We start from the raw sequence: 14024 nt of genomic DNA on the forward strand, positions 1-14024 counted from the left end.
GAGAGAACAAAAGAACAACTGGTAAGAGTTAGATCATTTTATTTTTGATATTTTGTTTCACATTAAATATAGTTTCAAAGAAGCTTTACAGAAAATCATGTGCTAATGTGTTAAAGCCTTCAAACCACAAGTGAGCAACAGTAGCAAGCAGAAAAAAACTGCATAAAATATTTAAAGAAAACAACAGATTTATCTGGGGGATTAGAAATAGACTTAACATTAATATTAATAATTAACTTAAATAGAATTAACATTTGCTATAGTATCTGTTAACGCAGTACTGTGTGTGTATCGCTCTGTTTACTGCACATCTGTCTGTCCTTTTAAATCAATCATTTTATACACATTCTCTGATGTAGAGATTCAACTGAGGATGAGGATGAGGATGAGGAGGAGGATGATGATGATGATGATGATGAGGAGGAGGATGATGTAGATTCTGGAAATATATATATATATAAGTATAATAAGTATTATACACTTACAAGCAGCTTTAATAGTTTATGGCAATGCTTAAATGCTTATATTGTGCATTTATCATTTATTTTAAAAGTTAACCTTCTGTGATGCAAATGGGCTTGCTTGTTTAGAGCTAGAGAACTAGAACTAAAAGAACTAGTTTAAAACAATTTTTTTTGCACTCTTTATTTTTTTTTTTTACTTTACAATGAACAGATTGTGTGTGTGTGTGTGTGTGTGTGTGTGTGTGTGTGTGTGTGTGTGTGTGTGTGTGTGTGTGTGTGTGTGTGTGTGTGTGTGTGTGTATATATACATATTTTAAAAGTGTGGAATTAGCACTTGGCGGGTGGTTCCCATATATACACTTTTAAATTGTTGAAATTAACTCTATTGGTGTTGATTTCCGGATTTCAAATTTAATGTGCACAGATGAACTAAAACATGCACTTCTACTGCATCCAGATGACCTCACCTGTACTAGAGTTAAAAACTGTAATACTGTGTTTAAATGACGCTAATGCTAGAATACCAAACACTGTAGTACAAATTTATAATTTTTAATTGGATTATGGTTTAATATCAGTGATTCTGTCAAATAATGCATGAATGACTGAAAGCGGCTAATTACAGTCAGTGTTGAGTATCGTGATGTTGTGGAGATCGTCATGGGTTTGAGGCTCTCAGTTACTCACCTGTTATTACCTCCAGCTTTACTTCAGTGTAGAGATCGTCACCCATAAAGATATCAACTACACAGTAGTACGTCCCAGAATCCTCTTGACTCAGATCTCTGATGGTCACAGTGAGGACTGCTGATCTTGTGTCGTCATACAGAGAGAATCTTCCAGAATCAACCCATTTATTTTTGTCATTAGTCCTGATGAGGTCAGACCACCGTCCAAACGAATCATTCTTTTTTCTACAAAAATACTTTATATATGCTGAATATCGTTTATCATATTTGCATGTGATCGTGACTCCGCCTCCTGAATATCCCGTCACACTGAAGCTCATGACACCTACAGCAAACCAGCATCAATACAGCATTAATAAAAGACATAAATAAAGATTGATTTTAACATGTTTTTAAAGTTAATTTCACCATATTAGTTGAAGACAGAGAATGTTGTTCATTATTTAATGTCAGTTCTGGTTCTTCTGTGATGTGATTGTTTGATCCAGACTCAGTTCAGATCCTCACCAGGAATCATCATCAGAATGAAAGTCCAGATGATCTTCATTCTTCTCTCTTATTAAATGATCTTCTCTGTTGTCAGTAGATTCAGTTCTTCTGAAGCTCTCGATGTGTGTTCAGATGAGCTTTGACTGTTTCTTTTCTGGTTACAAGTTTAACATGAAGTGCTGAATGTGGCAGAGACGCCCACTTCCTCTGAGAGAGGGGGGGGGGGGGTGAAAGAAAGAGGCGTTAATAAAGAGGGAAGGAGAAGCTGCCCACTGCAGAGCAAATGGATAAAGTTTACATCTAGTTCCTTCTCACTCATTTCTAACTTCGACACAATACCGATATTCAAAATCATTTTTGATACCGAAGGGGGAAAAAAATTCTCAATATTAGGGGGTAAAATTAATGTATTTACTTTTTTATTTTTTAAAGATAAATATTGCAAGTCCAGAACATGACAATGAGGTATATTTTACATTAACAAAAACGTATTAAGGTAGTGCACTTGTTCAAAAGCTTCTCAGACTGTCATACATTCAGAAACCAAAAAGTGCAAGTAAAAAAAAAACTGTTTTCAGGTAAGTTAACTGTTCAGGTAATTGTTTTCATTGTTTTCCTAACTGTTCAAGTAAATCCAAAAGTCTTATCACAAGGTCAGCAAAAGGCACTGAACTGCAAATAAAAAAAAAGATCAGTACATTCTTATTCATCAAGTAACAACTAAACTACAACAGATGTGGGCCAGTTCTGCCTCATGCGTTTTGTTCATGGCTGACATGCGGCGTTGCTATGGCTTGATTGCGGCCTAAATCTGGCAAACGGGAGCGGACCGCCCAAGTGCCATCATTCCACGCGGGTAGTGGGCCAAATGAAAGTGTAAAGTGTGGGCCGGATCTGGGCCAAAGAAATTTTGCTATCTGGGCCAGATGTGGGCCAGTTCTGCTTCATGCGTTTTGTTCATGGCTGACATGCGGCGTTGTTATGGCTTGATTGTGGCCTAAATCTGACAAACGGGAGTGGACCGCCCAAGTGCCATCATTCCACGCGGGTAGTGGGCCAGATGAAAGTGTCAAGTGTGGGCCGGATCTGGGCCAGAGCAATTTTGCTATCTGGGCCAGATGTGGGCCAGTTCTGCTTCATGCGTTTTGTTCATGGCTGACATGCGGCGTTGCTATGGCTTGATTGTGGCCTAAATCTGACAAACGGGAGTGGACTGCCCAAGTGCCATCATTCCACGCGGGTAGTGGGCCAGATGAAAGTGTCAAGTGTGGGCCGGATCTGGGCCAGAGCAATTTTGCTATCTGGGCCAGATGTGGGCCAGTTCTGCTTCATGCGTTTTGTTCATGGCTGACATGCGGCATTGCTATGGCTTGATTGCGGCCTAAATCTGGCAAACGGGAGCGGACCGCCCAAGTGCCATCATTCCACGCGGGTAGTGGGCCAGATGAAAGTGTCAAGTGTGGGCCGGATCTGGGCCAGAGCAATTTTGCTATCTGGGAAGTAAACTAAAAACCCAGACAGCAAAATGTATTTGGGCCAGATTTGGGCCAGGTCTTCATTAGCATTTGGCGCAGGTCCGCTAAACGGACCTGGGCCGGGGTCATCCTTTCCAACGGCCCAATACCGGAACAGGTTGGAATTACGGATCAGAGACAGATCTGGGCCAGAACTGGCCCAGTACAGTTATTAAAGCCATGACGTGTGGTGCGGATCTGGCCCAGATCCGCTACTCATATTTTACATCTGGGGCTCATCTGGCCCTGGTCTGTGATGCATATTTAAGCTATCAGACAAACACGGCCCACACAATTTGTACATTTCAAAATATTTTTATTTTATTTTAAAAAGGCAAAAAGAGAACAGTATGAACAACGGTCAACAACCATCTACGTGAATCCAGATGAAAAAAAAGAAAACACAAAACAATGCCAACCAATATATAATCAAGTGAGAGAAAAAAGATTAATGTTAAGTATTCAAATGACAAAAAAATATATATAATAAATAAATACAAAACCAAGTAAAACCTATTTTGAACACAATATTAATGTGCACACATTTTACAGCACATTTGTTGGGTGCGATCGGGCAAAATGCAAATCAAATTGATGTCAAAAACTATACGTCAATTTGACATCCAGACATTGATGTTTTCTTGACCACCAAAATAATGACACAAAATTAATAATAATACTTTTATTAATCAGTATACATACATACATACATACATACATACATACATACATACATTTCATACAATACTGGATTTTGTAAATTCAAATAAAAAAATTGCTTTATTGACATAAATCATACAATATTGCCAGAGCTACACTCTCAGAAAAAAAAAGGTACAGTGCTGTCATTGGCAGTACCCGAAGGTACAAAAGTGAAAAGGTACATCTTTGTACCTTACTCACCCCTATATTAGTAACATAAAAAGGTACATATCGGTACTTTAAGAGCATGTATTAGTAACGTGGTGGCTGTGGTCGGCCAAACCAAAAACATTTTTTTTTGAATGTGAATGCTGTTTTACGTGGATATTATGACATGAGTGAAGCACAACGCTTTATTTACTAAATAAATAATAGGTACGCAATTAAATGTTACCTCGCAGCCAAGGAAACAACATTCATGTCAAACAGGAGAGGTAAACATTGTGAAGTGAGACAAATTTAAGCTTTGAGTTTTCCAATCTAGTCACCCGATTTCCCGAATAGGCTTACTCTATTTTATTCTACTGGACATGGAATCTCATATTTATTTTCCCAAATCTTAAAGAGATGTAAATTAATTATCTCTTTGGTATAGTCTAAGTATAAATCTAAAGTATAATCTTCAGCATTATGTTTCCTTGGCTGCGAGGTAACATTTAATTGCGAACCTATTATTTATTTAGTAAATAAAGCGTTGTGCTTCACTCATGTCATAATATCCACGTAAAACAGCATTCACATACAAAAAAAATTGTTTAGCTGACCACAGCCGGTGCTACTCAGGCACCGCGGTGGCGCTCTACCGCGGTGGTGCGGTTGTCATGCACATAGACAGTAAAAGAAATGGACAGAGCTATTCCATAGACGTCAACGGCGGAAAATGAGGTCAATTAGAGGCACAAACTTCCCGTCTCTGAGCGTCTCCTCCTGTCTATAAGGTAATTTCTCAACTGTGCCACAGAGTCGCGTTGGTTATGACGCAATCGATTTTTACAAAAACAGCTTCTACGGGCGATAATGTAAGATACAAGGTAACGGAGCCTTTTATGCATTGTCGTGTTTCTTTATAAATAAACAATGGACAAATGGAGTCTTTAAACGCCTCAGATGTAAAGTTATTCACTGTCAAAGTGACTCAAAAATGAATGGGAGTCAAAGGGACGCTAACAGCAGGTGATGGCTTGGTTAGCAATGGCCGCCCCTATGGGGGGAACGCTTTCCGAGCGCTAGATTACCCCCTTGGTCATGCATGTTTACTGGCACAGCAAAAAACTGCCACAGCCCTACTTAGGGTACCACCCCAGTGACAGCAATGTACCTTTTTTTCTGACAGTGTAGGAATATAAATAATAGATAGGAACATAAATAATAATACATATATGAACATTAATAATACTGATAATAAAAAAATCTAAATAATAGTGGAAAATATAACAACATAACTCAAATTTAAAGGGATACTTCACCGCTATTTCATATTAAACTGTTATTACCTTAACTAAAACGAGTTGATACATACCTCTCTCGTCTCAGTGTGTGCTCTTAATCTCTCTGACGCGTGGTGACGATCTGATAGCATTTAGCTTAGCCCACTAAGCCCAGTTCATTCACTATTGTACCAAACAGAGATCAAGTAGAAGTTTCCCCTATTTAAATACAGTTACACCAATAGTTGAACGATCAAGTATGAGGACAAAAAATAAAATGTGGCACTTTTCCTTTTCTTTGTGTCACCATACTTGGTCGTTCAACTATTCGTGTTGAACGAAAGAGGTATATATCAACTCATTTTAGTTAAGGGAATAACATAGTTTAATATGAAAAAAGTGAAGTATCCCTTTAAATAAACAGTGTAAAAAATTAGAACATTAAAAAAAAAAAAAAATTCCATAGGCGTAATAGTTTTCATATCATACAAACCGTATTTTCTATCCCCTTACACTGCCCCTGCCCCTAAACCTAACCATCACAGGAAACATTCTGCATTTTACTTTCTTATAAAAACTCATTCTGTATGATTTATAAGCCTTTTGAAAAGTGAGGACATGGGTAATGTCCTCATATTTCACAAAAACAAGCATACACACACACACACACACACACACACAATATATATTTATCACTGTGGTGTACAATAGGGAAATACGCTGAGGTCAGACACAATACACACATTAAATACAATTTCTGAACAATTTCCTAATCTGAATCTGAACACAGATCAATTGCTGTCTGACCATTTTGGCGTCCCATTCCCTCATTTCTGTTGGGAGCAGCTCGAAGATGGTTCTTCATTAGATGTTTTATATCAGCCTCTGAAGATGCTGGGCCTGACTGCTGTACAGAACCTGAATGAAGATGGAGCATATTTTGTATTACTTGTTTCACATCATTTAAAGTAGAGCATAAATAAGACTTTCATCAACCATCATTTGTAGTAACATAGCAATTCACAAAGTAATTTAACCTCTTTAAAGCTAGTGTTATACTTTCTGTGTGCACAAGGTTATACATGATGTAATGCAAAGCAAAAAACAAAGGCGTAGTTTGATGATGCCAAGTTTAAGAGCAGAACCTTGGGCCATATAGTCTTCATCTCACAGCCGGTGGAAAAGAATCGGGATAGGACTCATTCATGAATGTGATTATTAACATTAATGTAGTAGGAAGCAGAGCAGGTCCAAGTGTTGTGGAGCTTAGCAAGGTTGCTGGAGCGATTGTTAATGAGATGAACAACACACGCCTCGTGAGCACCGGGACTTTTATCATGACGGGATGGAACACTGTTCTGTGCACCATTTCCGCTTTTCCGGTCATGAGTATGCGCCTCTGTTTATCATATTAGATACATTTGAGTGTGTTTTAAAATTATGTTATTACGTTACTCTATGCATTCACTTGTTCACACTGCTAAGAGTAAAGCGCTTCTATGGCACAGATATGACGCAATTGACAGGTGACTCCCTCAAACGCTATGCTGAAACGCCACGGGTCCTTGGTTAAAATAGCAATTTTCTCACAATTTACAAATAGTTGGAAACATTTGGGATATTGTAAGAACTCAACTGAACAAAATATATAACACATATATAAATACTACATAGTGCACCTTTAATATTGTTCATACAGTGTCACTTACGTTTGGATGTCAAAGCCTTCTAAAACAAAATAAATAAAACCAATAATTTGAGAAAATAAAAAGAAGATAGATGTATGGTGATATTATAGGTGGAAAATATTGGTAAAACATTATTTTTTACTTGATCAGAGATTATAACTTTATCAGCTCACCTGTGTTTCCTACTTCTCTGTCAGCAGCTTCCTCCAGAAATGTTGTAATCTTGGGATAATTGCTGTAATGTTATAGTGGTTACTTTGTCCCTCCTGAAATCACAGAACATTTGTATATATATTTTAACCAGTTTCACATTCGCATTTTTCGCATTCATCGATTAACAGCGCACACATTTAACTAACATTAAATGAATAAGCCCTAATGACCTATTCAATTTCCAGCAAAACCTTTACAAAACTGTCAAGTTCAACACCTCGGCTCTAATCTACCCATAAATATGTTATTAAAAGAACACATTTTATTAATAAGAGCTTAAGTTACGTTAACTGTTAACGTTAACTTAACTTACCTGCTCTGAAAACAGTTGGGATGCTAACGAACTTTCTCGAAGACAATTAATAACATTACATTTCTATAAAGTAAATATTCAACAGAAGAGTGTCAATTACACGTAAGAAAAGTGTTAGGAAAAGCTGTGTGTATTGTTTGTGTAACTTTAGAGAAAATAAACTCACCTGAAAGCAGTGGGGGAAAAACAACAGAGGGAGTTTTGTAGTTTGTCGGTTGCTGCTGCATCGTATCCATGGCAACTCTGCGACGCTTCAGTGTTTGAAATCTTCTCGACTGTTCAATGCGCACGCACATTAAAACCAAAACACTTCAAGTCACGCAGCATTTACAGACACATCTATAATTAACACATTACATTTTACTGCAAAATGCCACCCCACGTGATAATGGCACTTTTATTATTTAGGATGTTTTTGTTTTTGTTTTTGCAAACGCAGCTATTTAAAAAAAAATTGATTAATGTCAAATATTTTACAAATCCAAAACGGCTCGGAAGGAAACTGTGCCAAATGGATGCATTTTAAGGCCTTAGTCATGAAAAATGTTATAAACTTAAATGAAATAATTACTAAATATTGAGGTCAATTTGATGTCAATATGACATCAATTTGATGTCAATATGACATCAATTTGATGTCTAAAACATGACGTTGATTTGATGTAAATTAAACGTCAAAAATTTTGTCCTACATATACATAAAACCAATTTAAGTGTGGGATTAACTTCCGATTTTCACCCAGTTAACACTGGAAAAAATTAATTTCCAAACTGAATTTAAAATGGTGCATACAGAATATTGGTCAAGTCTTGACTAATATTTGACGTCAAATTGACGTCAAGGTGCCCGCTGGGTTAAAGGGGACTTTAAATTAGTGATTCCTCTGCGTACCACTAAAGGGAGCCTGAGTACCACTTTTGATTCCCCAAAAAAATAACCAAACGAACAAAAACTTAACGTGAACGCTCTTGCTGGGGTCCGGCCCACACCCGCCGGACGGACTCAATTCAGCTGTGGCGCGTATGGTCTGCGCAGCTGCCCCGGTTCGGCACCCAACCCGCCGAACGGACTCAATTCAGCTGTGACGCGTATGGTCTGCGCAGCTGCCCCGGATCGGCGCCGCGCCCGCCGGACGGACTGCCATAGTTCAATCTACAGACAGGTCTGGCGCAAAGTTGGTGCAGATCTGCATAGTGAGTGTGACTGCTGCGCGAATCTGCTGATTCGAAAACGGATCTGGCACAGATGTAAATGCTGTCTGGGAATGAAATGGAAGCAATTATTGTGGAGTTTTATGCAGATTTTCTCTACAGAGGTGATTGAGACTGACACCCATTACTGTAGCCTAAAGTTGTCTCATGTGTCCTCGACTATGAGAGTGGGACCTCCTCTGCACTGATTTCAGGTATATTATGATTTACTGAGAACTCATTTTTGAGTTCTGCTAAAGCACCCTCACCCTCTTCTCTAGATGATGCACCCTCTCCATTTACACTCTTTCCCCTCTGTATACTTGTTAACAGCCCCTTTAGATCTGTTTTAGTTTTATATGCTGGACGTTGCTTGTCACCTAGAGACAAGTTTTGCCAACTACTCAAAGAAGCACGGTCACAGTATTATTCAAATATTATTCAAGATAGTCCTGGCAATTTCAAACGGCTGTTCTCCACCATAAATAATCTCCTTAAACCTCAAATCACATATTGCTCCACTCATAGGGGCTAGAGAAGATTGCAGAACACATTACAGAACAATGTAATAATTTCATGACCTTCTTTAGAACTAAAATTTGTCAAATTTGTTCATCCCACTCTGTTTTCTGCTCAACGTCAATTCCAACTGCCAAACCCGCAGTTTGGCATCTTGAGGTTATTCTGCTGATTCCCAGAAGTTACTCAACTTGAGGTTGAGGCAACCATCAGACAGACGAGATCCTCCACCTGCGCCCTTGACCCCTTCCCTACAGTTCTGGTGAAAGCAAATATATAACTGCCATCAGTCCCCTTATCACCAAGATAATAAACCAATCCCTTCAGTCTGGTCAGGTCAGGTACCTATAAACAGCTATAATTAGACCATTACTCAAGAAACCTTCTCCCGATCCTCAAACTCTTGCTCATTATAGGCCTATATCCAACTTGCATTTATTTTGAAGATTTTGGAAATGGTAGTTGCCAGGCACCTCGAGGATCAACTCAACTACAACATTTTGGAAAAGTTCCAATCTGGCTTCCATTCTGGCCACAGCATGGAAACAGCCTTAGTGAGGGTTACAAATGACCTGCTAATGACAGCTGATGCCGGATCACCATCACTCCTTGTCCTCCTGGATCTTTCTGTAGCGTTCGACACGGTTGACCATGGGATACTTCTCAAATGACTGTCTCATTCTATTGGACTTGATAACACTGTCTTGCAATGGTTTGAGTCATACCTCACAGACAGATTTAAATTTGTGGCCATGGGTAGCTTAAGGTCCCTTTCATATGTGGTTGGTTGGTGAGTACCTCAGGGCTCATTTCTAGGACCTCTCTTATTCTATTTTTACATGGTTCCTCATGACAGTGATCAGCTCGTGCTAGCTAACAACAATATATATGCCCAAGAATATAGCAAGATATTGCCCTATTTATGGTTGTGGAAGAACACAGTCGCTGCATAAGCTTTCTTCGGATCCTAATATTAGGAATGTGTGATACTTCATTTATTTTTAATGAAGTTCCAGCTCATGTGGGGAAGACATTCGTGTGTGCACTTCATTTCACTGTGGAATCATTTGTAAATAAGTGTCAGATGCTGGATTTTATACTGAGATTAAAACAACACTGTTTATTCTATATTGGATCCGACAGGAATGGTGCAACACAATTATCTGAGTAAAACGTGTTTTTATATGTGATAGTATTGCATTGTTATAGATTGTTTTGATTATGTGTATGTGTCTAACAGAGCATACCTTTAGCACACTGGAGTCAGACACGTATGGGCCAGGGCTCGCAAAGCCCAACGACCCGGGGCTAAGTGTTTTCCAGACGTTCTACCAAAACATAAGCCCATCGGCAGGCCGGTGAATATCAAATAGTGAGATTATATTCCTTTCTTGATCTGAGCTATTCACTCTCTCGATGTGACGTTTGAAGGGCGCTCGTGTGTGTGTGTGTGTGTGTGTGTGTGTGTGTGTGTGTGTGTGTGTGTGTGTGTGTGTGTGTGTGTGTGTGTGTGCATGCGGTTTGTGCTTATATCGACCGATTGGGCGGACTATGAGTAATACAAAAATAATAGTCCAATCAATCACGGGTGGATGAGGATTAAAATATTGTGTTTGTTTGATAAAGACGCTTACGAGCCCTGTGATCAGGAGAATCATTCTGGTTGCCGCTTCTTCCTCAATCTCTCCTCTCCCTCATGTGAACTGACAGGGGAGCTGAAGCTCATTAAATATGCAAATCTTCTCCAATCCTAGCAGTCCTACTGGTGTAGAAAATGATGTTTTTGAATGTAAAAACCCCATAAACGTCATTAGTTGACCTTAGACAACAGCATAAAACAATTAAAAAGCCAGTTTATGACACCTTTAATATTTTGTTATTGTTTCATGTGTTTAGTTTAAATATCAAATAATCAATATAAACACAAGTTATATTCAGGAACTTGAGAATAAAGTGTGTCACCGTTAAGGCTATTACAGCAACAGCACCTGACCTGGGTGGCTGGTCTCGTTGCTCTCACGGTAATCAACATCATATTGTAACATTGATCAAACAAGATTACCAAAGATTATTTTTTATTAATTTACATTGACTAAATTAAAGTATTTATTGTCTACTTAAGAGTATAAATTGATTATTTGGTCCTTATAATAACCAATGCTGTTCTTTAGGGGCGAGACTATCAGTTTATAGCAGTGTTTGAAACTTGTTTGACAACAGTTTTTGTAGAGATGTTATGCACCACATTCAACACAGAAAGATCAGATTTTCTTAAAATTTTTAAAATAAAACAAAAAATACAGGCAATTTTTTGGCAGTATGTAAATGCTTTATTAATTATTTTAATAAGACAGTAATAATTTAACACTAACCACACTACTCAGCTTTACAAAAAAATTGTGCACTAATGTGTTAAAGCCTTCAAACCACAAGTGGGCAACGGTAGCAAGCAACAACATTTTTTTTTTATAAAGAGCATCTGTTTAGACGGTACGGATCTCATTTGGAGCTCAGTGTTCATCGTGTGCTCTGTTTACTGCACCTCTGTCTGTCCTTTTAAATCTTTTATATATTGTATACACATTCTCTGATGTGGAGATTCAGCTGATGAGGATGATGATGGTGATGATGATGATGATGATGTAGTTTCTGGGAATTTTGTATATATATTAAAAAAAAATATATTATTTTTTTCACGCTCAGAACTTGCATCACTTTTCTCATGCTACAGATGCTTGTTACTAATATCTTTCACACATTCACTACCCAGAATTCAAGTTTGCTGACATAAACACACTTTGGAAACAAGCTGTTAGTTTGAGTTCCCAGAACTGAAGCCAAGTACAAGTGTGATAAAAGGATCAGTACCTGTAACAGTGATCCGCACTTGTGTGATGAAGCTCTTGTGTCCTTGATCAGACTGAACTCCACACCAGTATTCTGAATCTTGTTCAGTCACACGACTGATGCTTCCCGTCAGGAGCTGCTCTTCTCTGTCATCATACAGCTGGATCTTTCCCTCACTCCTCCATCTTCTGCTCTCCTTCACAGACGTCTCTTCAGCACAGAGATCAGCTCCAGATCTCCGGCAGAGAAACTTCACATCACTCCTGTGGGATTGTGGGTATTTGCAGCTGATGTTCACAGATCCTCCTGCAGCCGCTGATAGACTGATGCTCTTCACACAACAATCATCTGTTTGAGATCCAAATAAAGTGCAGTAATGTTACAATGAGCAGATATATTCATGATTCTGTCTAATAATGCATGAGTGACTGACAGCGGCTCACCCTTCTTAATGTCCAGATTAAACTCAGAGAAGAAACTGTAGTCTTCAGAAACTGTTGGTCAAACACATTACAGAAATCAACAGATCATAAAGCACTTTATCTGGACAGACTTGAGCTGCTGGGGTTTTAAGAATATAAGTTGCTAAAAATAACACTTTATTGTCATAAAGGACATTTTTTGTTATATTAAATTATATAAATGTTAAGAGTAAATAACAATCTGAAAACGGACAGTTAATCACTTTTTATTTTGGCTCACACGTATTTGACTCATAACTGCATAATCTCTTATAAAATAAATTTGAAAGAACCCTTCATGCCAAAGATGTTCTAAATAAAGAGCGAAATCTTAAAGATCAGGAATATTAGGCTGTTGTCACTTTCAGAGCGGATGTGTTTACTTTCTCAACTGTTTACAGTCACTTAAAGGTGCATTATGCAACTTTCCATCCACTAGAGGACGCCTATTAAAAAGAAAAAAAAGTTTGATGACGCCAACTTTGAGAGCATTATCTTGGGACATGTGTTCTTCACCTCAGAGCTGGTGGAAAATAGGACTCGGGCAGAAATCATGTTGATGGATGTGATTATTGACGTTACTGTAGTGAAGCAGAGCAGGACCGAGTGTTGAGGAGCTGAGCACGGCTGCTGGAGCGATTGGTTATTAACGTTACTGTAGTGTAAAGCAGAGCAGGACCGAGTGTTGAGGAGCTGAGCACAGCCGCTGGAGCGATTGGTTATTAACGTTACTGTAGTGAAGCAGAGCAGGACCGAGTGTTGAGGAGCTGAGCACGGCCGCTGGAGCGATTGGTTATTAACGTTACTGTAGTGAAGCAGAGCAGGACCGAGTGTTGAGGAGCTGAGCACGGCCGCTGGAGCGATTGGTTATTAACGTTACTGTAGTGAAGCAGAGCAGGACCGAGTGTTGAGGAGCTGAGCACGGCCGCTGGAGCGATTGGTTATTAACGTTACTGTAGTGAAGCAGAGCAGGACCGAGTGTTGTGGAGCTGAGCACGGTCGCTGGAGCGATTGGTTATTAACGTTACTGTAGTGAAGCAGAGCAGGACCGAGTGTTGAGGAGCTGAGCACGGCCGCTGGAGCGATTGGTTATTAACGTTACTGTAGTGTAAAGCAGAGCAGGACCGAGTGTTGAGGAGCTGAGCACGCCCGCTGGAGCGATTGGTTATTAACGTTACTGTAGTGTAAAGCAGAGCAGGACCGAGTGTTGAGGAGCTGAGCACGCCCGCTGGAGCGATTGGTTATGAACGTTACTGTAGTGAAGCAGAGCAGGAGCGAGTGTTGAGGAGCTGAGCACGCCCGCTGGAGCGATTGGTTATGAACGTTACTGTAGTGTGAAGCAGAGCAGGAGCGAGTGTTGTGGAGCTGAGCACGGCTGCTGGAGTGATTGGTTATTAACGTTACTGTAGTGAAGCAGAGCAGGACTGAGCGTTGTTGAGCTGAGCACGCCCGCTGGAGCGATTGGTTATGAACGTTACTGTAGTGTAAAGCAGAGCAGGACCGAGTG

At 39.3% G+C, this 14024-nt stretch overlaps 1 long non-coding RNA gene across 1 annotated transcript; it reads right to left on the reverse strand.

The window, feature by feature from the left end:
- Positions 1 to 6179: 6179 nt before the first annotated feature.
- Positions 6180 to 7838, reverse strand: LOC137073837 (uncharacterized). Its single transcript, XR_010904800.1, has 3 exons — positions 7500 to 7838; positions 7147 to 7239; positions 6180 to 6203 (listed from the first exon to the last, which is right to left on the reverse strand). It is a non-coding gene; the product is annotated as an uncharacterized lncRNA (long non-coding RNA).
- Between the last annotated feature and the right edge of the window lie 6186 nt (positions 7839 to 14024).

Source organism: Pseudorasbora parva, chromosome 4 (assembly GCF_024679245.1).
Source record: "Pseudorasbora parva isolate DD20220531a chromosome 4, ASM2467924v1, whole genome shotgun sequence".
Taxonomy (NCBI): domain Eukaryota; kingdom Metazoa; phylum Chordata; class Actinopteri; order Cypriniformes; family Gobionidae; genus Pseudorasbora; species Pseudorasbora parva.